General features: G+C 43.5%; 1 protein-coding gene across 1 annotated transcript in view; it reads right to left on the bottom strand.

Annotated features, from left to right (window-relative positions):
• The window catches only part of SPINK4 (serine peptidase inhibitor Kazal type 4), a 66,183-nt gene extending 39,201 nt beyond the window's left edge, over positions 1 to 26,982 (bottom strand). The window contains exon 1 of the transcript XR_002480399.1: positions 26,965 to 26,982. The gene's annotated coding sequence lies outside the window, so the exon portion shown is untranslated. The remainder of the gene's footprint in view (positions 1 to 26,964) is intronic.
• Positions 26,983 to 27,213: the final 231 nt, after the last annotated feature.

Genomic DNA, 27,213 nt, shown 5'->3' with positions numbered 1-27,213 from the left:
TCTGAGTGATATACCACTCTGCCAAGCTCTCATAGGCCCCTAAACCTATGTCTCTTAATAGCATTTATTATACTTTATGGTAATTCCTTCCTTCCTTCCTTTCTTCCTTCCTTCCTCCTTCCTTCTTTCCTTTCCTTTTTTTTTTTTTAATTTTATTTATTTATTTGACAGAGAGAGACACAGCGAGAGAGGGAACACAAGCAGGGGAAGTGGGAGAAGGAGAAGCAGGCTTCTTGCCTAGCAGGGAGCCCGATGCAGGGCTCGATACCAGGACCCTGGGATCATGACCTGAGCCGAAGGCAGATGCTTAACGACTGAGCCACCCAGGTGCCCCTTTCCTTTCCTTTTTTTTTTTTTTTAAAGATTTTATTTATTTATTCATGAGAGACAGAGAGAGAGAGAGAGGCAGAGGGAGAAGCAGGCTCCCAAGGAGCAGGGAGCCCGATGCGGGACTCGATCCCAGGACCCTGGGATCATGACCTGAGCGGAAGGCAGACGCTTAACCATCTGAGCCACCCAGGCGCCCTCCTTTCCTTTTTTTTTAAAAAAATTTTTTAAAAGATTTTTTATTTTATTTATTTGAAAGAGAGAGAGAGAGAGAGCACAAGAGGGGGTAGGGTCAGGGGGAGAAGCAGACTCCCTGCCAAGCAAGGAGCCTGATGTGGGACTCGATCCTGGGACTCCGGGATCATGACCTGAGCCACAGGCAGTCGTTTAACCAACTGAGCCACCCAGGCGCCCTTAAAAATGTTTTTAAATGTATCTATCTACCACTGCCCCCACCTATGGTGTATCATTCAATTTTTAAATCCCTGGCACCCAGGATAGAGAACTAACTGAGTAATTGATAGATAGGAGTGATTGAGGTAAGTGGGAGAGAGAGAATTAAAATTTGTAAACCTTCCAGGGAGGAAAACAATTTCCCCTCTACCTTTCTGCATTCTTGGCTGAGACCCCTGTAATAAAAGACAGGTTAGGTCTGCCTGGCTGTCTCAGTCAGTAGAGCATGCGACTCATTATCTCAGGGTCATGAATTTGAGCCCCATGTTGGGTGTAGAGCCCACTTAAAAAAAGAAAAGAAAAGATAGATTAACAAAAGAAAAACAGAACTTTATTAACATGTGTACCTCATGTTACGTGGGAGATACCCCATGTATACGTGGGAGATACCCAAGGGAAGATGAGTAAGCTCCTGAGGTGGCTTAGGATTCAGGATTAAATGCCATCTTAACTGGGACAAGGGAAGGGGGTATGTAGGCCTTGTAGGGGAGAGGACGTGATTTTTAGGAAAGATGAATGGGTCTTTAGAAGAATAGATGGGAAATAGGATGTTTTGTGACAAAGTCTGCCTGAGTGTGGTGTTAACTTCTCCTATCACAAGAGTCAGTCTTCCCTAGTTGATGAAATTCCTGGGGTGGGGATTTATGACAGTTGAGTTCCTTTTTGGGGGCTCTTGTCTCTAGACAGACAAGAGAAATTCAGAGAACACTCTCCCTGCATTTGCTATTTTTCAAGTGTCTACAGCTCAAACCAATCATTACACCAAAGCAGCATATTTTGGGGTAGCATGTCCTGAACTCCTGTAATCATATTTTGGCATGGCACATTCTGCTACCCTTTCTTCCTCATCTTTGAAAATTCTTCAAGAAGTTTCACAATCTGTGGAGTGCCTGGGTGGCTCAGTCAGTTAAGCGTCTGCCTTTGGAGCAGGTCATGGTTCCAGAGTCCTGGGATCAAGTCCCACGTTGGGCTCCCTGCTCAGCGGGGAGCCTGCTTCTCCCTCTGCCCCCCACCCCCCACTTGTGTGTTCTCCCTCTCACAAAAATAAATAAATAAAATCTTTTTAAAAAGTTGCTTTGCTGGAACTTTCATAATGAATCTCAGAATGAACTTTTAAAAAAGCCTCTCAAGGCTAGGAAGCCACACCAGAACTCACTATCAGACTTCACATGAATATCTATACATTTGGATGAATTCTTCTCTGTTTCAGGTCCCGAAAATATCCTGAGGGGACTGAGCCTGCCAGGACTCACCTGGTAAGACGGAAAACCCTGAAAGCAAGGTACCAGGTGGTTTCTCAAAAGGGGGCTTAATAAGCACTGGCCCCTTAAAAATCAACCCTACTGCCTTAAAGCTGTCTGGTTATATCTTAATCTGTGTTCCTCACTCTCAAATACGACATTCCAGTCAAACCCTTGGTAAAATAAGCAATATTTCCAATTGTGTCCTATTGCAAGATTCTTACTGAACTTAAGCAAATAGGCATATTGCCATGAAAATAAGAACACTCAAGAGTTTCTGAATTCTGTCAGGATCAGGTAGGGAGAAAAGATAAATGCTTCAATTCTTTTTACATAGGTATACTTTGCCAACTTGCAGCCAGTCACAGATCACTTAAGGAAAAAGAGGAGAAGTCTCCTTAAATCTGGAAAGCAAAACATTAAAGAACATTAAAGAATAAATAATTAAACATTATTTATTTTCAAATAAAAAGTCATAAAAATTATAATCATCTTCATCAATTTATTCAGCCCCATGTAATTAATTCATGTTTTGCTTGATTCTGAGTTAGCAGTTTTTTAAATCGTTTTGTTTTTTCATTAGAGCTCTAGAAATTCTTACCCAGGTCAATGGTATAACCTTAACGTTATGAGAAACCTGCAATCTAGAGGACTTTTCAGAGTTCCTTCCATGAATTGTTCCGAAGAGAAAGCATTTTTGGATCATAGCTGCTTGCAAAAGCTTTTAGAAAATATCAGAGTAAAAGAATAACTGAAAGGGGCGCCTGGGTGGCTCAGTTGGTTAAGCGGCTGCCTTCGGCTCAGGTCATGATTCCAGGGTCCTGGGATCGAGCCCCGCGTCGGGCTTCCTGCTCAGCGGGGAGCCTCCTTCTCCCTCTCCCTCTCCCTGCCTCTCTGCCTACTTGTGCTCTCTCTCTCTGTCAAATAAATAAATAAATAAAATCTTAAAAAAAAAAAAAGGGCACCTGGGTGGCTCGGTTGGTTGGGTGGCTGCCTTCGGCTCGGATCATGATCCTGGAGTCCCGGGATCGAGTCCTGCATTGGGCTCCCTGGTCGGCGGGGAGTCTGCTTTTCCCTCTGACCCTTCTCCCTCTCATGCTCTCTGTCTCTCATTCTCTCTCTCGCAAATAAATAAAATCTTAAAAAAAAAAAAAACAACTGACTGACCAAAGACTTAAAAATGGTCATGATTAAAGATCTGATGATAGTTCATTTAGACAGAATTAACAAGGAAATTTGATGATCTCTGTGGCATACAACATTTTAAGATGACAACTAAAATTGCGACCGATGACATTATACCAGGATGTATCAGATTCTAGGAATTTCATACAGTTTCTAGAACACTTACATTAATAACATATACCCATACAAATATAACCTAAGAAGGTTGCATATAACTTGTTTGACAATCCTTCCCGTGTAATATAACATGTCAGATAAATCTAATCTCTCTTTTTATAAGGAGAGAGAACAAGTCTTTTGAGATGTTCCAGAAATCCTGTAGAATAATTAAGTGATAATTAAAGTGATAATTAAAGATTTAGACAAAATGACTATTAAAGATTTCAAAGGCAAATACAGAAAATTACATAGTTTTAAAAAACCTTAGCTCTTTTAATAGAGAACTATTAAAAACTTTTAATAGAGTTTTCTTAAGTAATCAAAGACCTGATATGAAGCATGGGAAATTATTTTGATTAAACACAGAATCTTTGTTTTCCAGACAGATTATTTAAAACTTTTTTTTTTAATTTTATTTATTTATTTGACAGAGAGAGACACAGCGAGAGAGGGAACACAAGCAGGGGGAGTGGGAGAGGGAGAAGCAGGCTTCCTGCCAAGCAGGGAGCCCGATGTGGGACTCGATCACAGGACCCTGGGATCATGACTTGAGCCGAAGGCAGACGCTTAACGACTGAGCCACCCAGGCGCCCCCCAGACAGATTATTTAAAAGGTAAAGAAAAACCTTTCACAATCTCTTATCAAGAGCAAGCCAATAAAACAGGACCACTATCTTATACCATATACAAAAATGAAATAAAAATGGATTAAAGACTTGAATGTAAGACCTGAAACCATAAAACTCCTAGAAGAAAACATAGGCAGTAAGTTCTCTGATGTTGGTCTTGGTGATGGCTTTTTTTTTTTTTTTGACCCTAAAAGCAAAGGCAACAAAAGCATGAATAAACAAATGGGATTAAACTAAAAAGCCTCTGCACAGCAAAGGAAACCATCAACAAAATGAAAAGGCAACCTACTAAATGGGAGAAAATATTTGCAAATCATACGTCTGATAAGGGGTAAATATCCAAAATATACAAAGAACTCATACAACTCAACACCAAAAATACCCAAATGATCTGACAAAAAATAGGCAGAGAATCTGAATAGACATTTTTCCAAAGAATTAATACAGATGGCCAACAGGTACATGAAAAGGTACTCAACATCACTAATCAGGGAAATTTAAATCAAAACCACAATGAGGGTACCTGGGTGGCTCAGTCATTAAGCGTCTGCCTTCGGCTCGGGTCATGATCCCAGGGTGCTGGGATCGAGCCCCATGTCAGGCTCCCTGCTCAGTGGCAAACCTGCTTCTCCCTCTCCCTCTGCTGCTCCCTCTGCCTGTTCTCTCTGTCTCTTTCTGTCAAATAAATAAATAATAATAAAATCTTAAAAACCCAAACAAACCACAATATCACCTCACACCTGTTGGAAGTGCATAAAAAACATTTGGGTTAGTTTCTATATTGCTCTGAGAGAACGTTTAATTTATATAAGCACTAGGGGCGCCTGGGTGGCTCAGTTGGTTAAGCGGCTGCCTTCGGCTCAGGTCATGATCCTGGGGTCCTGGGATCGAGCCCCACATCTGGCTCCCTGTTCAGCAGAGAGCCTGCCTCTCCCTCTCCCTCTGCCTGCCACTCTGCCTACTTGTGCTCTCTCTTTCCCTGTCAAATAAATAAATAAAATCTTAAAAAAAAAAAATTATATAAGCACTTACTTTTCATTAAGCCAATTAAATAGAGCTCTTTCACAATTAATTTGACAATATCGTCCAGAGGTAGAAAAATACCACATATACTAACATACATATATAGACATACATAAACATACATAGAAATCTTATAGCTTTTATTAAAATTTTAGCCATATGTTGGGTACATTAATACAAAACTTGCTAGTTTATAAAAGAACAGTTGGGGGGCGCCTGGGTGGCTCAGTTGTTAATCGTCTGCCTTCGGCTCAGGTCATGATCTCCAGGTCCTGGGATCGAGCCCCGCATCAGGCTCCCTGCTCAGCGGGGAGTCTGCTTCTCCCTCTCCCTCTGCCTCTCCCCACTGCTCCTACTCTCTCTGTATCTCTCTGTCTCAAATAAATAAATTAAAAAAAAAAATTCTATTTAAAAGAACAGTTGGATCCACTCAGATGGCTAAAAGTTTTTACTTATATTTGTGGAGAGGACTTTTAAGATTTTCACTTGCCCAGTTTCCAAAAGCTCCTTTTTCCTTTTCAGCCTCAAGTAGTTGCTTTTGGGGGTCTCTGGGTCCCTCAACAGCCCCTGATGGAGAGTAGGGGGCTTAAAGTTCAAGTGTCTATAGGGAGCTGAAGGCTTAAGTGGGAAGGGAGAAGTGTGGCAGGGTAGGCAGAGTCAAAAAATTAAAGGGAATGGAATGGAAGATTGAAAGTGGCAAAAGGAAGAAGGAACAGTGGGAAGGAAGAGGTCTTAAAAGAGCCAATTTGGGGAAATCTTAAGTTTTCCAAAGAAGCCAATGGAGTTCCAAATTTATCCTCAGCAAAATCATGCCAACATGAAGGAAGTAGGGTTGGTGGAGCATGTAGTCAGCAGGGGTTTGAGAAGAGGGTTTCAGTTGACTGAGAAATCCCCATAAGAGGAACAGGATCAAGGGAAAACAGCTCCTATCAGTCTCTGAGTACGGCTTCGAATTAGGCCAATTTTCTGACCATACAGCTCTTAAAAATCCTTTCAGGGGCAGCCGGGTGGCTCAGTTGGTTAAGCAGTTGTCTTTGGCTCAGGTCATGATCTCAGGGTCCTGGGATGGAGCCTGGCAACAGGTACCCTGCTCAGCGGGGAGCCTGCTTCTCCTTCTCCCTCTGCCCCTCCCCCTGCTTGTGCTCTCTCTCTCTCTCTCTCTCTCTTTCTGTCAGATAAATAAATAAAATCTTAATCCTTTCAATATATTATTATCAGCTGGAACAAACAGTAACTATTTCTGGCAGTATTAAACTTCTTTTTTAAATTATTTTTTTCCTGGGGTGCCCGGGTAACTCAGTTGGTTGAGCATCCGACTCTTGATTTCAGCTCAGGTCATGATCTCAGGGTCATGGGATCCAGCCTGGCATCATCAGGCTCCCTGCTCAGCAGGAAGTCAGGCTACTTGGGATTCTCTCTCTCCCTCTGCCCCTTCCTCCTTTCTCTCTAAAATAAATGAATAAATCTTTAAAAAAGAAATAAATTATTTTTTTCCTTTTTCTTTTAAACTGAAGGTATACTTGTCAAGTGGCTCAAAACCAAGACTAATAAGCCTTTTGTGACTTAACATGGATACAGGTGGTATCCCTAAAGAGGGTGCAAAAGATGCAACCCTGACAAGATCCAGAACTACTCACTTGTATGCACGAGAACCAACAACCTGCATGCCAAATCAAGCTCTCAGGACATAAAATGAGACAAACAGGAAAGCAATAGCTGTCCTTGGGAGGGAAAGGATAAATAACCCAAGGGTATCCCAAAAACCAAATTCCTAAGAGTCACAGTTCAAAGAATTCATTCTTAAAAATATTTTTCTCACACAAATCTGAATTTGAAGATGAAGGGACAAGATAAAATTTTACCCTCCTCTCTCAGTTGGGCACTACAGACAGAGATCCAGGAGAGCTGATTTTAATAAGAACTCTTACCCTTCTGCCAGTTTTCCCAGAATTCCATCTGGGTAGGGTTTCAGTGATCCCATCCTCATAATTTTCTCTCTATCCTTCTGAGTTGGCTGAGACTCCTGTAATAAAACACAGATTAACAAGAGAAAAGCAAACCGAAGTTTATTAATATATATATCTCATATATATACAGGGGAGATACCCCTGGAAAAATTAATAATTCCCCAAGGTGGCTTAGAACTCAGGATTAAGGGGGCGCCTGGGTGGCTCATTCGTTAAGTGGCTGCCTTTGGCTCAGGTCATGATCCCAGGGTCCTGGGATCGAGCCCTGCATCAGGTTCCCTGTTCGGCGGGAGGCCTGCTTCTCCCTCTCCCACTCCCCCTGCTTGTGTTCCCTCTCTCGCTGTGTCTCTTTCTGTCAAATAAATAAATAAAATCTTTAAAAAAAAGAACTCAGGATTAAGGGCACCTGGGTGGCTCAGTTGGTTAAGCATCTGCCTTTGGCTCAGGTCATGCTCCCAGGGTCCTGGGATCGAGTCACACATCAGGCTCCCTGCTCAGCGGGGAGACTGCTTCTCTGCCCCCTCCCCTAGCTCCTGTGCATTCTCTCTCTCAAATAAATAAATAAAATTGTAAAAAAAAAAAAAAAGAATTTAGGATTAAATACCATTTTAATAGGGAAATGGGAGGGGAAGATGCAGGGCTCAGAGAATAAATGATTTTGGGGAAAGTTGAATTGGCCCCTAGGAGGATAGGAGATGTAACAGTGTGTCACAGAGTTTGTCTATGTGTGGTGTGGGTTTCTAGCCTGCTCCCTTGTGATGAGAGTCAATCTTCCCTGCTTGATGAAACTCCCTGGGAGATTTATGACAACTGAGTTCCTTTTGGGGGATTTAGGCAGAGAAGGGGATTTCATTTGCTCCCTGCATTTGCTGTTTTTCAAGTACCTAGAGCTTAAAATAATCAACATACCAAAGTGGCATAATTTGGGGTGGCATGTCCTGAACTCCTGCAGTCCTATTTTGGGGTGGCATATTCTGCTACCCTTCAGCCTCTACCTTAAGTAAAGAGGAAGTATTCTGAGATTGTGAGAAATGAGTGGGGAGAGCGGCAGAGGGAGAAGCAGTCTCCCCGCTGAGCAGGGAGCCCGATGTGTGACTCGATCCCAGGACCCTGGGAGCATGACCTGAGCCAAAGGCAGATGCTTAACCAACTGAGCCACCCAGGTGCCCTTAATCCTGAGTTCTTAATCCTGAAGTTCCAACTTCACTGGTAAAGTTTGTCTCATTTTATGTCCTGAGAGCTTGATTTGGCATGCAGGTTGTTGGTTCTCGTTGGTCCCTTCTCAGCATGAGTCAGTGGGACTCCCAGCTTAAGCCTTGGCAGGGCCAGGACTGGGGTGAGGCGCTGAGGGTCCAGAATTTCGGGAGGCGGTTCCTCTTAGGTTTCTGCAAGTGCTGATCTTCAGAGAGAGTGCCTCCTCGAGAGCCAGGAGCCTATCTATGGCCATGCTGGAGTGTGTGGCGGTAGTCCTGCTTGAACGCGTTATCTAGTATCTTCGAGTGGTGCTTTGGAGCTGATTATAAAATATAGTTTCCAGCCACTTTAACCTAGGGCAGAGCAAACATGTATTTCTCACAATCTCAGAATACTTCCTCTTTACTTAAGGTAGAGGCTGAAGGGTAGCAGAATATGCCACCCCAAAATAGGACTGCAGGAGTTCAGGACATGCCACCCCAAATTATGCCACTTTGGTATGTTGATTATTTTAAGCTCTAGGTACTTGAAAAACAGCAAATGCAGGGAGCAAATGAAATCCCCTTCTCTGCCTAAATCCCCCAAAAGGAACTCAGTTGTCATAAATCTCCCAGGGAGTTTCATCAAGCAGGGAAGATTGACTCTCATCACAAGGGAGCAGGCTAGAAACCCACACCACACATAGACAAACTCTGTGACACACTGTTACATCTCCTATCCTCCTAGGGGCCAATTCAACTTTCCCCAAAATCACTTATTCTCTGAGCCCTGCATCCTCCCCTCCCATTTCCCTATTAAAATGGTATTTAATCCTAAATTCTTTTTTTTTTTTTTACAATTTTATTTATTTATTTGAGAGAGAGAATGCACAGGAGCTAGGGGAGGGGGCAGAGAAGCAGTCTCCCCGCTGAGCGGGGAGCCTGATGTGTGACTCAAGTTTCCTTCAGGGAAGTGTATTAGTTTCCCCCAGGGTTGCCATAACAGTGTATCACAAACTGGGTGGCTTAAAACAACAGAAATTTATTCTCTCACAGTTCTGGAGGCTAGAAGTTTGAAATCAAGACGTCAGCAGGGTTGTTTCCCTCTGAGGACTCTGAGAGAGAATCTGTTGCATGCCCCTCTCCTGGTTTCCCATGAGAGCTAGCAATCCTGCCATTCCTTGGCTTATAGATGCATCACTAATCTCTGTCTTCATAGGGCATTCTCCCTGTGTCTTTCTGTCTTCATATGGCTGTCTTCTTTATAAGGAGTCAGTCTTATGCCAGTATGACCTCATGTTAACTAATTACATCTGTGATGACCCTATTTCCTAATCAGGTCACATTCTGAGGTACTTGGGGTTAGGACTTCCACTTATCTTTTTGGGGGGGGGGCACAATGCAACCCATAACAGGGTAGAGAAAAATTTTATTTTCCATCAATTTTGAGAGCTGCTTTGCTGTAATTACCCTCATTTTTGTTTAAGGCAGGGTCACAAGTTGGTGAGCCAGGGCCAAATTTGGCTCCCAAACACGTTTGTTAGGTCAAGGTCTGCACCATTCCCTCATGTCATACCCTGGTCACTTCACAAGTTAAAGGCATTTGCATCAGTGACTCTTAGTTTAGAATTTGCTTTCTCAGAGAGTCTTCACTGGTAAAAATCTTAGCCTCAGAACTATCCCGAGAAGCAGAACAAGTGTGTTCCCATTTCACTGACCAGGAAACAGAGGCTCAGAAAGTAAAAGTGACTTGCCTGGATCACACAGTTGGAAAGTGTGGATCCAGGTCTCCAGCTCCCCTGACCTGGGCTGCCTACTGAGCAGGCCCACGTCTCTGGGACCCCGATGCTGCAGGGCTGCAGTGGGCTCGCAGGGCTCCCCTTCCTCCCATTTCCCCAGCAAGGTGTTCACAGGAGGAAATGTTACCAGCACTGTTGAGTCTTAGAGACTTTTTAAAACCAGACACATTCCTGAGTGAAAACCTTTGCGGATGTTTCTCCCAGAGAGAAGAAAGTATAATGATGTGCTGAGTTGAGGGCAGTCTGGTTTTGAGCTGATCAATCTTTCCTTCTGCAAGTGTGCAAGAAAAAAAGAGTGAAAGGCATGAGATGTAGAACAACCTTAATTAAGGGTCAAGCCCCTTCTCACCAGCCTCCTTGTTTGGAGACGTTCTCTTCATAGAGGACAGCAATTCTTAGACTTCCTTTTTGGTTGCTCTTTTAAGAACTGGATCCGTGTTTCGGATCCTCTTCCTGGAAAAATGCACTCACAAATGTAAGAGAACGGAACGGAATTGCTTGGCATTTCCTTTATATCTGGTGTTCTGATATTTCATCATAATTAATCTAGGCCTAGGTCTTCCCTCTGTTCTTTTATTCTGGAATGCTTATCAAATAGGATGACAGAACTTCTGGATCCATTTTCTGTGCTTCCTAACTTCTTTTTCCCCTATGCCAACATGAGGTATTTTTATTAAGTGACTAATAAAAATGATAAAATGAAGTCCTTTAAGTCCCTTTAAGACTTGGGCCTGCCGTGTGCACAGTGACCTCCTTCTCTTCATTCTTTTTTTTTTTTTTAAGATTTTATTCATTTATTTGACAGAGAGAGACAGCAAGAGAGAGAACACAAGCAGGGGGAGTGGGAGAGGGAGAAGCAGGCTTCCCGTGGAGCAGGGAGCCCGATGCGGGGCTCGATCCCAGGACCCTGGGATCATGACCTGAGCCAAAGGCAGACGCTTAACGACTGAGCCATCCAGGCGCCCCTCCTTCTCTTCATTCTTAGCATCTATCCGAACAAATACAATCAATAATAACTAGCACTTATTGACTGCTTATTGTGCACAAGGCAATGGGCAAAGTACTTGACACATTGCCCCACTTAATTCCCGCAACAACCCTATGAAGTTGGCACAGTGATTGCCCTCATTTTACAAATGAGGGAAGTGAGAGCCATAGAACAGAGGTTGGCAGACTCTAGTCAATGGGCCAAACCTGCCACTGCCTCTAATTTCTCTTTTATACCTGTGACCTCTGTTTCTTTGAACTGCATCTTAGGAGAATTTCTCCACTTGACCTTTCAACTCTGTTGTTGACTCTTCATTGATATCTATTTTGTGATTCAGCCCATTGAATTTTTATTTGGAAAAACAAGTTCTTAAATCTTTATAATACATGAAATATCCTTTCATATTTCTTGTGAAGACATTATTTACACTTAAGCTGAAGTCTTGTTCGTTGGTAGTTACTAACTCTGTTTCTTGGATGTTAGAGTTCCTGATGATAGATTCTGAAGGCCTTGTTTCATTGTTCTGACTTTTCTCAAATGTTTAGTACTTTAAGACATTTGTTCATTTTTAAATTGTGCATTCTTGTTCTTGTCTGTCCTGTTTACTGAGGCTGCGTGTAGTAACTTCGTGGAGGAGTGGAATGTGCTGGTTGGTTGGAGATGTGGGGGTGTATAAAAGGAAGAAGAGGACCTGTCTTGTCTTTTGAGTACAGCAGTTTTCTTCCCCTCTTGGGCATTAGTTGTTGTCTGGGGCAAGGCTTTGCGTCTGGCCCAAGAGCCCATACTTAATGGTTTGGTCTGGGGAAAATCCCTCTTGCAGCTGTCTGATTAGTCAAATGTGAGGAGAAGGAAGGGATTAACCACATCGGATACTCCAAATGCATTTTCCTAATTAACCACTCCAAGGAATGGTCTAGGGCCTCTTTTCTTTATACCCATTAACTCTGAAATTGCAGTTCTTTGTTAACATTTCTACTTTCGTGCCTGTCTTCTTGTACATGAATATATATATATATATATATATATATATATATATATTTTTTTTTTTTTTTTTTTTACCAATCTTTTATTATCTGTCTTTGGTGTTAAACTTAAAATGGTCTTCCGTACTCCCCCTCCCTTCCAAAATTATAAATATTCATCTATTTTCTTCTTTTACTATTTTTGTGATTTCATGTTTTACATTCAAATCTTTCAGCCATCTGGAATTTATTCTAATGTCAGCCATGACTTGGAACTCTAAACTTAAATTTTTTCCTAATGGTGAGCCAGTTGTACCCACCATGCTTTCCATGTGTGGGCTTTTAAAAAGCAGCTCAGCCCCCAGAGCTCCATAAAAGCCTAGGAGTTAAGAATAGAAAAGCTAGGACTATCACTCAGTCAGATCCTAATCTCTGTTCCATTACTGCTCACAATGGGACTCTGGCAGAGCTTGGTTCTCCCTAGGGGAAAGCTCTGGCCAATGATGTAAGGCCCGGAGGGCTGAGGCAGTGAGAGGATATGGAGAGAGCCCTCTAGAGTTTAACAGTTGCTGCGTTCCTGCCATTGGGCATGGCCTCATGGGAAACAGCTGCTCAGCCTTGCAAGAAAACTCCAAGGGCTCCAAGCTCTACTCTTTAACTGTATATTCTTTCATTAACCCCCATGCCCTTTTCCTATAGATCACTCAAAGTCCAGCTCATGCTACTTCTCTGTGAAGCCTGCCCTGATAGGTCCAGTGAGGCTTTGTGCCTCCTCCTAGTTCCCACTGCATTTTACACAGATCTCTAGTGTAATTTTTGTTAATTGTTGACATACTGCCATGGATGAATAAATTAGTTAAAAAATAAACTAAGTTACTAAGCATGAAGGATGCTATCTGCCAGGTGCAGGGAGAGAAGGAAAACCTCCAAACGGTATGGACTTGCTGCTGACCACGAGCAAGTATTCATAGACGTGTTCATCTGCCATGTTTGTTGAGGCCCAGGTATTCATGGCATAGTGGTTGGTGCCCCAGAGCAGCTGTGACTTTGATGAGGTGCTTGAAGCTACAGAGTCTTTTTTTTTTTTTTGGACCAAGTGTTAGGTCCTGAAGATACCTGGGAGAGTCAACTTTGTCTCTTTCCTCAGGGAGCTGACAACCTGATGTAGAAGTGTGTAGTCAGAATCTTGGAAGAACTTTAGGAAGGGAAGAACCAGGCATATCAAAACCCTCAAAGAGAACAAGTAATGTAGCTGAGTTGGAGGACACTTGCTCGTCTATAAAATACATGCGCCAGCAGCAAACCAGCATTTCCTGTGTGCTCAATAGATGCGAGGCTCTAAACTCTTCACACACTTCCCTCATTTGTTCCTCCTGAAAACCAGGTGGCACTATCAGTTCCATTTTGTAGATGAGAAAGGGGGCTCTCAGAGAGGTAAAATGATTTACCTATGGTCACAACAAGGAAGCCACAATCCGAAGCTCAGGTGAGGAAGGGCTCAGCTTCAGCTTCAGAGAAGAACCTAATCTTTGGCCATCTGAACTCCCTCTGCCTCTCCTTTTACTTGGAACTACCTGGTGGGGTTGAACAGAATTTTCTTTTGTTTTCTGGGCCTTTGCTTCTGTGGTAGAGATAAACTAGTAGAGATAAACTCCACGCTTTCTGGTCTCTCTAGGTCTTAATACAGGGCTTTGCACACAAGCTGGCTAAATAATGCAGGAAGAAAACCAACATTTTCAAACACAGTATGTCCGTCTCAGGGCTTCCACTGTTCAAAATTTATCCCTCTGAATTCTCTCCTGAAGATTATGTGAGACGTAGCCAGGAACCATGAAAATACTCATTCCTTTGACCTGTCTTTTGCACTGTTTTCTTGGGAGTGATCACTTTTTTTCATAAGATAGTTTACACTCTGAGAATTATTTAAGGGAATTTCTTAAAATACATATAACACAAAATTTATCATCTCAACCATTTTCAAGCGTTTAGTGCAGTAATGTTTAGTATATTCACATTGTTGTGCAATATACGAAATAAACTTTTTCATCTTGCAAAACTGAAACTGTGTACCCATTAAACAACTCCCCATTCCCCACTCCTCCTGCTTCCCCTTGAAATGACAATTCCACTTTTCGTTTCTATTAATTTGACTACTCTAGATACCTCCTATAAGTGAATCATACAGTATTTGTCTTTTTGTGATTGGCTTATTTCACTTAGTGTATGTAATGTCCTGTGTAGCATGTGTCAGAATTTCCTTCCTTTTTAACACGGAATAATATTCCACCCAGATACTGTTTTTTATTTAATTTTCAACTTTTCTATTGCTTTACAGTTTCTGTTTTTGCTATCACTTCCTAGTTTTAGTGCATTGTGAAAAGAAACTGTTATCTGTATTCATTCTACTTCTTGAAATGTATTGAGGTTTTTTTGTTCGTTTTTTACGGCCTTACGTGTGGTTGTTTGTTAATGATCCATGGATACTTAACAAAGTGCAAATTCCAGGTTTTCAAGGTATGGAGCTTGATAGCTTCAATTCAATCTACCTTGCTAATTTAGCAAATCAAGTCCTCTATATCTTTACTTTTTGTATGGTTTATTGACCATGGGCTAAGAGGTGTGAATTAAAATTTTCTACTGTTACTGTATTTATATCCATTTCTCCGTGTATTTCCTATTGTTTTTGTTTTATGAATTCTGATGTTACATTATTTTGTGCATAAATATTTATGACAGATCTTCATTGTTGCTCTCTGCCTTTATCATTATAATATTTTTGCCTGTATCTTATTTTCTGATTTTCTGTGAATTCAACCGTGTCTAATATTAATACCAAAACCTTTGTTTTCTTGTTGCGTGTATTTGCATGTATGGCATTTGTTCTTGTTTTCTATTTTTTCCTACTCTTTTACTTTCAGTATTTCTGAGGAACACTATTTTAGATATATCTCTTGCACACAGCACTAGTTGGGTTTTATTTTGTGATTCAATGAGCTGTTTCTGAAGAGTAAGGTTACCAGGTCAAAGTTAAAGAAAGCTTCTATACCTCTTGACCCCCATGGCCAAATAAATTGTTCTCCACTGGCTGGACCACTTTATCCAGTCACCAGTCATTTAGAAGCAAACCATCTTCCCACCATTTGCCAGCATGGCTATTATACTGCTGCTTAAATTTTTAATAGGTGAAAACGGGACCTCAATGTTCTCACATTTGCTTTTCTTGGCTTTATCTAATTCTACTTCAAGTAAATAAAGATGGAGGGAAAAAGAAGTCAAAATGAGGGGTGCCTGGCTGGCTCAGTCGGTGGAATGTGTGGCTCTTGATCTCAGGGTTGTGAGTTCAAGCCCCACATTGGGTGTAGAGATTACTTAAAAAATGATAAAATCTTAAAAAAAAAAGTCACAATGAAACAGTCCTTTTCAGATATCTCCAGTGAGATTAAGATGGGTGGTGGTGTTTCTTATTCTAGATTCCCATGGCATTGGACCAATCACTTCTCACAGGTTCCTCAGCTTGGGCTTTGAATTTTCCCAGGAGAAATTGTCAAGGTTCCTTCCTCACAGCCCAACACCTTGCTTTCTTTCCTTCTGTAGTGAATAGGCAACATAACATAATAGGAAGTTATAGGGTTTGGAGCTAGATTAAATGGATTTAAATCCCAGCTCCATCTCTATTTACTAGCTGTGTGATCTATGACAGTTACTTACCCTCTCTGTGCCTTGATTTCCTGAAGTAATAATTCTCAAGGGTAATAATGACTACAACAGTGACACCTGTTGGGGTTGTTGTGCAGAAGAATTAATTTATGCCTACTCAGACAGGATTTTTTTAAAAAGTAATCTCTACACCCAATGTGGGGCTGGAACTCACAACCCCAAGATCAAGAGTCACATGTTTTACTGACTGAAACAGCCAGGCACTGCAGGATTATTATTATTAGCTCCACTTCTGTGAAATACTCCTTTTTCACTTCAACTATAAGGTTTTGGTGGAAGCTTTTTCCTTTTTAGATGACCCTGCTTCCTTAGCTGATGCATTAGGTGTTAGGCCAGGGGCATGGTCCCGACACAAGCCAATCAGAGTCCTCTCCTGGGATCTCTGAAATTGGGACATGAGAAAGGAAGCATTTAGTGATTCTCTGGCTGGGGAGCTGTCAGATGTGAGACCCAGGCTCCTGGCAGCCATGCTTCCAGCCTGTGGGGGAAGCCAGGTTGTGAGAATGAGGCTGACAGACATGTGGAGAGAAGGAGACATTAGAGATGGAAAGAGTCTGGCATTGTTGGACTCCTTCATTCTGGTGGTCCCCAAATGCACCTTATAAGCTTCCCACTCCTCCTAGGCTTGCTTGATTGAACTTCTGCCACTTGCCACCAAAAAAGGGTTTTAATATACTTCCTAAGGCACCTTAGGACAGTAAAGATTATGAGGTCTCCCATTTGTCTGTCCACCTCTCTCTAAAAAGCCAAAAGCTCTGGCAAGCCTAAGACACACACACACACACACACACACACACACAGAGAGAGAGAGAGAGAGAGAGAGAGAAAAGGCAATTCCTAGTTTCTTGGAGTCAGCTGTGACTCCTTCCTTGCCCATGCTGCCTGCATGTGTTTCTACTTCTCCACGCACATCAAAAGACAGCTGTACCAATGTACAGGCCTAAGGAACTGTACTTGCTAAACAGGATGTGATCCCAGAAATGTGTGCCCTTTTCTGTACACCCCTTGTCCTATTTTCACTGCCCTATTGAGTAATTCACAAATATATAATGAGCACCTGCCAAGAACCATGTCAGGCCTGGGGCCCCAGAGAGGCAGTAAACAGTTCCTGATGTCAAGGATCCTGCAGCTTGTAGGGCTGTCCAGCTGTCAAAAGACGGCTCCGAGAGAGACAGTAGGGTGAGTGTTAAACAGATGCTTTTGCCAAGTGCTGCAAGAGCTCACAGGAGGCTCCATTACTGGTTGCCTGGGACAGTCATCTGGCTGGTCTACCCGCCTCCAGCTTCTCCCCATCCCAGTCCACCCTGTCCACTGCTGCCAGACTGTCTTTCTGAACACAGCTCAGTTGTGCAAGCCTCTGCCTCTGCCTTCTGCAGGTTGAAACCCCCATTCCTTAACCTGGCAAGATACTAATCCAGATAATCTCAGCCACATTATCCACTGCTCCCTATTCAACCCACTCACCTTCATTGTACACATTCAGTGTCTCCCCACCACTGTGCCCCTCCTCACTCTGTTCCTTCTGTTGGTGATCCCTGCATGTCTCAACAGTATACACCTTCCAAGGTGTGATGACAAATGCCTTTCTTCTCTCATGGGCCTGCTCTGACCATCTGGCTATGTTGCTGTGTTGAGAAGGATTCTGTGGCTATACCTGGGCTTAGTGAAAGAGTAAAAGAATCAGTTAGCAAAATCTGCCATAGACACCAGATTGAGTGAGTACTGACAGCAGGGAAGGGGGTGGGGATGAACAGCACACTAGGGGTACATATGCAGATTCTATTCCAGGTCCAGGTCTAATGCATTTCCTTCATCCCCATGAAAACTTCCTTGCTCTTCCAAGTTAAATTAACCTCTTTTTTTTTTCCCTGAATGTTTATAACCTTCTCTCTACACCTCCATGAGAGCATAGATTGCTCCTACCTTGTATGGGTACACCTGTTTTTTTGTCCTGTTTTGTTTGTTTTCTATTTGAGGAGACAGATGGTATCCTACAGAGGATGATACAGGTAGGGATTCAAAACACATTAACTAAATGGATGAAATGATGTGGAACACCAAGATGAGTGTACAGATACAGAAGAGCCTCGAGGGGCCTTTCCTGATAAGATGACTTAGTCTATAAGCCTCGACCCAGACCAGACTCCAAGGATGGTGTTATTGTGGCCATGTTCTCACTCCTGAATGGATTTCCTGCATTGTTACTTCTGTCTCACTTGTTATTTGCTATCTTCTTGTGAGTCTGTGACCACTGAAGTCTTAGCTCCCAGCCTTGCCTTCTTTCCTTTACTTAGTAAACCATTTTTTAGGCAGGGGGAGGGGCAGGAGAGAGAGAGAATCTTAAGCAAACTCCATGCCCAGTGCGGAGCCTGAAGTGGGGCTCAATCTCACAACCCAGGAGATCATGACCTGAGCCAAAATCAAGACTCAATACACCATTTTTGATGCCTCCTTGATGGCCAGTTCTGTGCTCGCTGTTAGGGGCACATGGATGATGTCCTGCCTTCAGTCTGATCACCGACTTGGGGAGAGTGAGGTGGAGGTGGAGAAAGACTGCGAGCTGAGTCACAGGGAACAAGAGAGCAGTGATGTGCACCCTAAGAGAAGAGCAGGAGAATGCTGAGGGAGAACAGCAGAAGGCTGCTGGAGGAGTGAGGGGGTGGGGGTTGTTGACACACCCACCCACACCTGCCAAATTCCCTCTTGGTCCTAACTGTGTCGCCTGATTGCTGCAAGCTTCTTCCCCAGTTTCAGGACCCAAATGGATGGAGTCAGGACCTATTTAAACAGCCTCAGTATACCCTAACACCCCCTACCTGGCCCCAACCCACACAAACCTCAAGAGCACACAGCACTAATTTCCTTTCTAGACCTGGGATCCTCATGCTACCCACTGAACTCCCTTGAGTATCTCTTGCTGTAGTTCACATCTGGGACTCTGGGCCCAGGTAATCACCCAGGCTCCTGAGTGGCACAGGGGGCCCTGGTTTTCCAGTCCTCAGGCCTGGGTGACTACCATGGGCATCTGTGATGTCCCCAAATTATTACAGGGGCTCCAGAACAATCACCAGATTTGCTAAAGTTGCTCTGCTCTTCCGTCCCTCTGGGTTTCTGGTCCTACCGCAGGCACCTCCCTCCCCCTCCTACCAACTCCCCCTCTCTCCACCTACAAACATGTTTAGGCTGCGGACCCAGCTGCAGAGCTGTCTAACCCTGTTGGCAGGAGACGGGCTGGCTCCAGAGAGCTGGCTGGAGGGGAATGCAGAGGCTCACATTTCTTTAGCTCGTGCCAAACGTTATTCAGACATAGCTTTTCAGACAGACACAAATTGCTCATCCAATAAACACAGAAGGGCTAATCCCAGGACATTTATCACAGTGGGGAAAGATGAGAGAAAGGACAGTCACAAGAGACCTTTGAGAGCTGGCCTGGCATGGCTGGCCCAAGGGGAGGTGGTGAGACCTCCATGCACCCCTGGGGTTTTCTCCTTAGAGGGCCTGAAACCCAGCACCGGGGCTTTGGGATTTGCTTTCGTCGTGACATCCAAAGCCTGCGTTGGTGCATACACTTCCCGTGGTGAACAGAGGGAAGAAATCAACATGGGTCAGGTGCCTTTGTGGGCAGACAGACCTTACCTCCAGTTGTCAATGGTCATGTGGGATAGATGGCTACAGGGACTTCCTATATTTCCCCCAACACGCACACACAAAATGTTCTCAAGGCATTCTGTAGTTGTGTGCAGAGTTCTCAGGAGATGTCCCTCCTGGCTTGGAATCTCTCATTTCTGGAATTCTCATTTCTGACAGGTGTGAGAGCATGGCTGCTGAGAAAGCAGGTTGAGGGACTAGGCTGACCACCGTGCCAGGGGATCAGAGACATGGGGATCCTCTGTCCACACCAGAGGGCTAGCCAAGCCATTGAAGTCCTTTCCTGGTCCCTTTCTGCTAGGTCCTTCTAAAGGGCCCCATGAGCATTCCCCTTCAGGGACTGTGCCCAGAAATGAGAGAAACTAGACCCTGATCTGAGGACCAGCATCAGAGCCCAGGGAGAGGAGGACCAGGTGAAGCCTCTGTAGACAGCCTGGGTCCCCCACTGCCCTATGTCTGGGTCTGTGCCATGCCACTGAGACTGGAAAGAATGCCCAGGGGTGAGGGTCTCCTTAGTGGGAGGAGACAATGACTAGCTCGGGGTAAGGGCATGATAATAATTGTCAACTTTGATACAGTCAGGCGCTATTCTCACTTTTCTCATAACAACACGATGAAGTAGGAATAGTATTATTGGTACTACTTTCCAGTGAGGCACTGAGAGTTTAGATAATTTACCCAAGGTCACCCAATTAGTGAATGGGAGGCTTCAGAATCTGTGCTCTTAATTTGCCATATGGTCTATGGGTGTAAGTAGAGATGCAGTGGTTTCAGAAAGCAGTTCAGAAATTCCAGTTGTGTGGGAATCCTCAGGATGGTGGGGTTTGGAGGTCTGGAGTTACCAGAACTGGGATGATGCTTTCTTTCTTTTTTTTTTTTAAGACTTTATTTATTTATTTGCGAGAGCGAGAGAGAAAGAGAGATTGAGAGAATGAGTGGGGAGAGCGGCAGAGGGAGAAGCAGACTCCTTGCAGAGCAAGGAGCCCAACATGGGACTCGATCCCAGGACCCTGGAATCATGACCTGAGCTGAAGGCAGACACTTAACCAATTGAGCCACCCAGGGGCTGGGGATGATGCTTTCAAGGCACAGTGTTAAAACAGGTTTCCATTGACGACCCGAGGGCTTTAAAATTAGGATGACTAATGCTCCCTGGTTTTCCAGAACTGGGTCCTGTGACATGGGATGGTCCTGGGCAAACAGAAGTAAGTTTACCAATCTATCTGTAACAAAAGGGCTGGGCTTGAATTATTGCCACAGACTTCAGGACTAAACTCCTTCTTGCACCTCCCAGGCTAGAGATTCACAGAGTGGCATGCTGATGAGGAAGATGGGCAGAATAACAACCAGCCAGCAGCAGCTCTTCCCAGACACTTGGGAGGAACCAACTATACCATCAAGGGGCTCTACAGTAGGGACACCACAGCCCTCAAAGATTAGTGGAAACAAGGTGCCTTATGGTGTGGCCAGTCCAAACACAATCAGGAAGGCTGAGGCAAATTCTCAGGCGAGATGTGGCAGCCAAACAGGCAGCATGAACCTGGTGGTCTCAAAGGAGGCCAGAGGCAGGGCCCAGGCCACTGCCTGCAGGAAGTTTCTTTTCTGGTTCCTGAGACTTCATTCCTGCCAGGGATGACCTCTCATCTACCCACCTGCCTGGTAAACCCACTTGACCTGCAGTCCTAGGCCCAGCAGCTCTACCCTTCTCCCTCTCTGGCTTTGTCCCCACTTGTTACATGAGCATGTCTGTCAGTCTCATTGGTTGCAAAGATCTGAAACTCACTAATGCAACACCTAGAGGATTTCAGTATAAGGAGATTGGGTTCTGAGGCACAGAAATGCTATTAGGCCTCAGGAGGGAGGAGAATGGGGCAAGAAGCCGAAGGAATGTAGGTAGTGCTCTCTTCATTTCTAGGTACTCTTTGTGGTCTCTTTCTTTCAATCAGTTTTCTTTGCTTCTCTATGTATTGGCAGAAGGTGGAATATTTACATAATTTCAATTCCAGCCATACCTAGGGTCTGACTGACCATCCTGAATCTCAAAACCAAATTCTCAAGAGAGACCCTCTCACTGGCCCAGCTTAGGTCAGATGCTCACCTCTGGTCCAATCAGCTGTGGCTGGTAGGTGGGTTCAAGCAGTACAAAAATGGATATGGAGGACCAGTCCCAGGAGGGCCAAGGTTTTTGGAAAAAGAGTCACCAGAAGCTGGCTAGACACTTTCACTTTCTATCATATAGATTTCCTAGAACTGATAGGTAACTGTGCCTTCCCTTCGCAGAGTTTATAAAATTTCTTTTGTGGGTCCCTGTGTGCTTGGTTCAGTGTTATTCTCACTCTTGAATATTGTAAAAATTAATTTGGGTAACTGTGGTAAACCATTCAAAAATCTAGTTCTTAAGCCTGGTGACCCATCACCTCTACCTTACACAGCACTCTGTCTTTTTCTCCTTTGTTTTATGGTTTAGGATCTGGCTACTCAAAGTGAGACTGACAGACCAACAGCATTGTAGTTCTTTTTTTTTTTTTTTTAAGATTTTATTTATTTATTTGAGAGAGAGGAGAGACAGAGAGCATGAGAGGGAGGAGGGTCAGAGGGATAAGCAGACTCCCTGCTGAGCAGGGAGCACGACGTGGAACTTGATCCCAGGACTCCAGGATCATGACCTGAGCTGAAGGCAGTCGCTTAACCAACTGAACCACCCAGGTGCGCCCCAGCATTGCAGTTCTTATTAGAACTGCAGAATTCCCCACCCCCTCCCACATATTTGAGTAGCTTCCGCATTTTAACATCTCCCCAGGTGATTTTCATTAAAGTCTGGTAAGCACTGGAGGAGCTTCTTGTCCTATCTCTCCTAATAGACTAGAAATTCTGATGGCAGGGTCTCCATTCAGCAGACGTCTGGCATACACTTTTTATGTTCAAAGTGCCTTGCATTGTCTTGCAAGGGACAAAACTCCTCAAATGCAGTAATAAGGGGATTAAAACTTAGAATAGTGGTTGAAGAAGATGAATTAATTACATGGTATCTGAGTTTTGCTTTGAAATAATCCTACAGGAGGTGGAGGGAAGTTGGAGGTATAGAGGAAGCAAACATGGGGTGATGGAAACATTGAGGTTCATTATACTATTCTTCCTACTTTTGTGTATTTTTGAAATTTTTCATAATAAAAATTAAAAGGAATAATGGTGGAATACATTGTAAGAAATCATCTAGCTGCTTAAAATAAATTTGTTTCCTGGCCAAATGAAGTAAATGAAGTAAATCCATTCCACTTCCAAGTGGGATTGCACAATTCCTGTCAGAGACTTTTGGAGGACGCGTGCAGTAGGAAGAAGTTTGGAACATTGGTCATGTGCAAATGATTTTCTAATTTTGCAAAAGTCAGGGTGGTAGTTTCTTTCTGTCACTTCAAGCTGAGACTTGAGGAAAAGAAGGGAAACTTGCCAACTCATGTAATTCATCAGTCCAGGGGCCATCAAATATGGCCATACTAGGGCACATATCCCTGCCTCCGTATTGGCTTAATTCTCAGGCAGGCTCTTTCCACGATAGCTGTAGGGGGTTAAATAGTGTACGCCCCAAATTCATGTCTACCCACAACCTCAGAATAGATCTTGTTTGGAAATAGGGTCTTTGCAGATATAATTGGTTACGTCAAGATGAGGTCATACTGGATTAGAGTGGGCCCTATTTCCAGTGATTTGTGTCCTAGCAAAAAGAGGAGAGGACACGTCGACAGAAGAGGAGCATACACAGAGAAGGCCATGTGAAGACAGAGGCAGAATGGAGTGATGCAGCTAAAAACCAATGAATGCTGGGCTGCTGGGAGCCACCAGGAGCAAGAAGAAGCAAGGAAAGATTCTTTCCTAGAGCTTTCAGAAGGAGCTAGGCTCTGCTGCCCTCTTGATTTTGGATTTCTAGCTTTCAGAACTGTGAGAGAATAAAGTTCTGTTGTTTTTAGCCACCAAGTGTTTGGGAATTTGTTACAGAGTCCTAGAAAACTAATATTAATACCCTTGGCAACTCCAGGATGGCCACCCCAGAGGAAAGGAAGAGACTTTTTCTCAGTATTTCTCAATATTTCTCAATCAGAATTCCTGAGGGAAGATGCGATCTTTGTTTCTTGGCCTCCTTGGACCGTGTGTCAATCCCTGAACCAGTCACTGTGGCCAGAGGGAAACAGTGCTCTGATTGGCCAAATATAAGTCCACTGAGGAGCCCTATCCCAATTAATTATATGGTATTTGAGTTCTGAGGTTAGCCTATCCCAACCACACAGTGGAAGAGTGGACCTTCTCTTACCATAAGGAGGAATGAATAAAGAGTAGACAAAATTAACACCAGTCCATTACAAAGAGAAAAAGTTGATTCTGCAAACTATATTTACCCAGGAATAGATTTTTAAAGATATAAGGAAGTAGAGATTTCTCAGAATAAGTCAGGGCCAGGGCAATCAAATTTCCTTTTATGGCAGGTCCCTGACCTGACAGATCACAGAGATGTACTTGATAGTCTGTTGGCAAACTGGGTCTTCAGCAGGGCCTTTAACAATCTCTGCCATGAGATCCTTATGGATAAAATGGGAAAAATGAGTTGGATGATAGTACAATTAAGAGGAAAAGTAACCTGCTAAATGACTGGAGTAAACCTTTGCCATTATATTTGTCCACTCAATATGCAATCCCTTTTTTTGGAATAATTTTCTAAAAATAATACAATATTGGAGGACTGTAATGACCTGGGTCCCACCGTGGAAGCAGAAAGAAGGTTCTCCTTTTCACTTCCTGGCAGCTAGGACTGAAGCGTGTGAATTGGGCCCAGCCACTCTCACCAGGGACTTTGAATTTTTAGGGGATGATGCTAAGAGGCAAGGGTAGTGTGGAAAGTATACATGGTGACAGCAGCAGCAGCTTGAACAGTCTTGAAGTGGTGGTGTTGAGTATTCACTGGCAGTGGTGGTCATGGCCAAGCCGTGGTGTAAGTGACTGTTTTGCAGTCAAAAACACCGACTGGCACAATGACTGTATTTAAAGGATCCGAGTCAACTTGTAGGGTGTTTCCACTGTTTCAGGGCTCTGTTTTCAGCCCTGCCTTTTAGTTTAACATGAATATCAAAAAGTAAACGTTGTGTTAGAAGGCATCTATGAAAGTATGATATTTGGAATTATGAAGGCAACTGAGGATCTTGCTCTCTTCTGTCGCTTGGACCCCAGCTGGAATGCTGCATCCAGTCCTGCGCACTGGTCTTTCTTTTTCTTTTTTTTTTCTTTTTAAGATTTTATTTATTTATTTGAGAGAGAAAGAACAAGCAGTGGGGAGAGAGAGAGAGAAGCAGACTCCCGCTGAGAAGGAAGCCCGAAGCGAGGCTGGATCCCAGGACCCGGAGATCATGACCTGAGCTGAAGGCAGACGCTTAACCGACTGAGGCACCCAGGTGCCCCTGGGCACTAGTCTTTTATGAAGCAAATAGGCAGACTGGAACCTGGTCAAAGAAGAATGATCAGGACAGGGCAGGAAATCAACCATAAAACATGAAGAACAGTAGAAATGGGAGCTATCACATTCCCTGCCTCTGGAGAAGGGGGACTTGGTGACACGCACACTTGGATCTCAGATTTCCTAAGGACCAGTGCCTATTATTACCTCCTTTCTAAGTGGGAGTGTCTACTGTGATTTTTCTGTCCTGGTCTTCCCATTGTATATTGGATGTATGGGTGGAGGGTAGATAACTTACAGAAAACTTGCAAGTTTAGTACAAATACTTTTTGGGATTGAGAGTAAGCTTCTGACATGATGTCATATTACCCTCCAAATCTCATATGTATATTTCTAACATAACCACAATACAACCATCAAAATCAGGAAATTAACACTGATACAATAGTATCATCTTATCCCTAGTCCTGATTCAAGTTTCACTGGTCATCCTCAAAATATTTTACAGCAGAAGGATCCACTTCAGAATCACAGTGTTGCATTTAGCTGTCATTTCTCTTTGGTACCCTCCAGTGGGGAACAGTTCCCCAGTCTTTCCTTGACTGTCATGAACTTGATATTTGTTAAGATTTCAGGATGGTTATTTTCTAGAATGTTTCAAAATTTGGATTTTTCTATGTTTCCCATTGAAATTGTAAGTATTTTGTGGAGGAGATACTTTGAAATTATGTAAATATCTTGTTACTCATCAAATGTTCATTTCTTTATTTATATCAGTATGAACTCATGGTTTCTTATTTCGTTCAATTGGCTGTAAACTGTTCCTATCAATATTTATTTTCATGCTCAAATTGTTCCATACTTGGCCAATGGGAGCTCCTTCAAACTGATTTGTGTGTTATTTTGACACATACTCACTATTCTTTGAGCCCTTCTTACTTTTTGGTACATGATTTTCTAGGCTCATCTTGTAATATCCCTGGTCCATTCCTGAAATCAGCCTTTTCTCCAAGAATACCTAGTTCCTTTTATTGGAAAATGATTTTTAGAAACCAAGATTTGAGGGTTAAATATGCTCATTGCTATTGGGAAGTTTCTGCTCCCAGCAGTTCTCCCAGGTATTTACTCATATTTACATGTAATACACACACACACACACACACACACACCCCTGTATTTATTTCATTATCTATCTATATATTGAAAACCATGAATTCACACCAATTTCTCTAATTCCAATAAAGTGTCAAAGAGTTCATTTTTGTTTTGTCCTTGTCTATATTTGTAACTCCCTTCTCTGACAGTCAGAAACTTAGGTGACTCTCATTAGCCATATATATAGTTACTTCTTCTTCTTCTTCTTTTTTTTTTTTAGTGTTTTGTTGTTGTTGTTGTTTTTAAAGATTCCATTTATTTATTTGACAGAGAGAGACACAGTGAGAGAGGGAACACAAGCAGGGGGAGTGGGAGAGGGAGAAGCAGGCTTCCTGCTGAGCTGGGAGCCCAATGTGGGGCTTGATCCCAGGACCCTGGGACCATGACCTAAGCCGAAGGCAGTCGCCCAACCAACTGAGCCACCCAGGCGCCCCATATAGTTACTTCTAATCAGTCTCCCTGTATTTAACAATCTCCTCATCCCACTTGGGCTCTAACCCCCTGTTTTGGGCTGCCCTAATTCACAGAAACCCCTAATACCCTAACCCCCCATGGATGCCCTCTACTCTGCTTGGGCTTTGACACACTGCACCCTGTACCCTACTTAAGGCTGCCACCCTCCCCACTCATCACCCCATCCTCTCTTCATTTGATTGGGCTTTGACACACTGTCTATGAGGTTTAGACTCCTACCTTGCTCATCCCTACCTAATGGCTTTTGGACTGAATTGCTCAGAAAGAGGATGAAGGGAACTTGTTTCATAGTTTACAGGACTCTGAACCTGAGGAATCATCTGGACCTGATTCAGATGATGAAATTCTTGACCTGGAGCCTGAGCCTGAAGTCGTAATAGGCTCAGCCTTTGGGGGATCTGGGAGGAGATTAATGTATTCTACATGTGGGGGAAATCTAAATAATTTGTGGCCACTGGGCAAACTGCAGTGGTTTAAAAAAGAGGGCTGAAGATTCTTTACTCCTCCACCCAACAAGAGGAAGACACATCTACTCCCTTTGAATCTAGACTGCCCAATAAGTTAACTAAAATACCCAAATGAGTGATGCTGAAGGCTGGGCCTTACGGGGTTTGCATCTTCTTACCTTGTCTTGAAATGCTCCTTCTTGGAACTCACCCTCCAGTTTGTGAGGCAATTCAAGCAGTCATGTGAAAGGCCTTTATGGAGAGGTCCGAGTGGAGAAGAGCCAAGGCCCCTGACCCACGACCATTCTAAGGCAGCCTCTAGCCTGCACCAACTGCCTGCCATGTGAGGGAAGCCATTCTGGAACTTCCAGCTGTGCCTGTGGCCATGTGAAGCAGAACTGCCAGTCAACCTACACGATGAGGAGAAA

This window comes from Neomonachus schauinslandi, chromosome 13 (assembly GCF_002201575.2).
Source record: "Neomonachus schauinslandi chromosome 13, ASM220157v2, whole genome shotgun sequence".
NCBI classification, from domain to species: Eukaryota; Metazoa; Chordata; class Mammalia; order Carnivora; family Phocidae; genus Neomonachus; species Neomonachus schauinslandi.
Note: the sequence above shows the minus strand (reverse complement) of the source record. Positions and strands in the feature narration are given on the sequence as shown.